This window comes from Myotis davidii, unplaced genomic scaffold (genome assembly GCF_000327345.1).
Source record: "Myotis davidii unplaced genomic scaffold, ASM32734v1 scaffold43, whole genome shotgun sequence".
Lineage (NCBI taxonomy): Eukaryota > Metazoa > Chordata > Mammalia > Chiroptera > Vespertilionidae > Myotis > Myotis davidii.
Genome location: NW_006294590.1, coordinates 2,277,337 through 2,278,025, shown reverse-complemented (window position 1 = coordinate 2,278,025; position 689 = coordinate 2,277,337).

Here is a 689-nt window from a genome sequence, read left to right as displayed (position 1 = left end):
GCCCTTCCCTCTGCGGAAGGAAAGAAACGGCTGCCTTTCCTGTCCCCAGGGTGAGGAAAGCCAAGGGCACCTGTGACCCGGTGAGCTCAGGTGCCTGAGGAGCTTTAGGAAGCATCGGGCCACCCTCACACAGCCCTCCCCGCCCCTCCACACAGCACCCACCCTCGCACAGAGCCCTTACACCTGCTCCCTCCTCAACCCCACCAGCTACAATGGATGATGATCTTGCATCTCCAGTCTATGGAGAGTAAACTGAGACCTGAGGTTGGGACAGACAAGCTGGAGGCCACAGCTTGGTACAGGGTGGGAGCCCAATCCCAGCCCTCCTGACTGAGGGGCCCTCGAGGGCCTGGCAGCTGTGAGTGTGCCAGGAACCCACAGGGGACTTAGGGATCGTCCCACATGGTCCATGTACCCCCAGGCCCAGCACTCCTGGGCCCCTGGTCACCATCGGGCTCCAGCACAGGGATGTTTACAGCAACTTCATTCATGATTCCTCCAACTTAGAAGCACCAAGATGTCCTTCAGCAGGTGCACGGGTAAGTAACCATTTAGAAAGAGCACTGTCCGGCCAGCGTGGCTCAGTGGTTGAATGTTGACCTATGACCCAGGAGGTCATGCGGTTGGATTTCCGGTCAGGGCACGTGCCTTGAGTTGTGGGCTTGATCCCCAGGGGGTGTGTGGGGGGG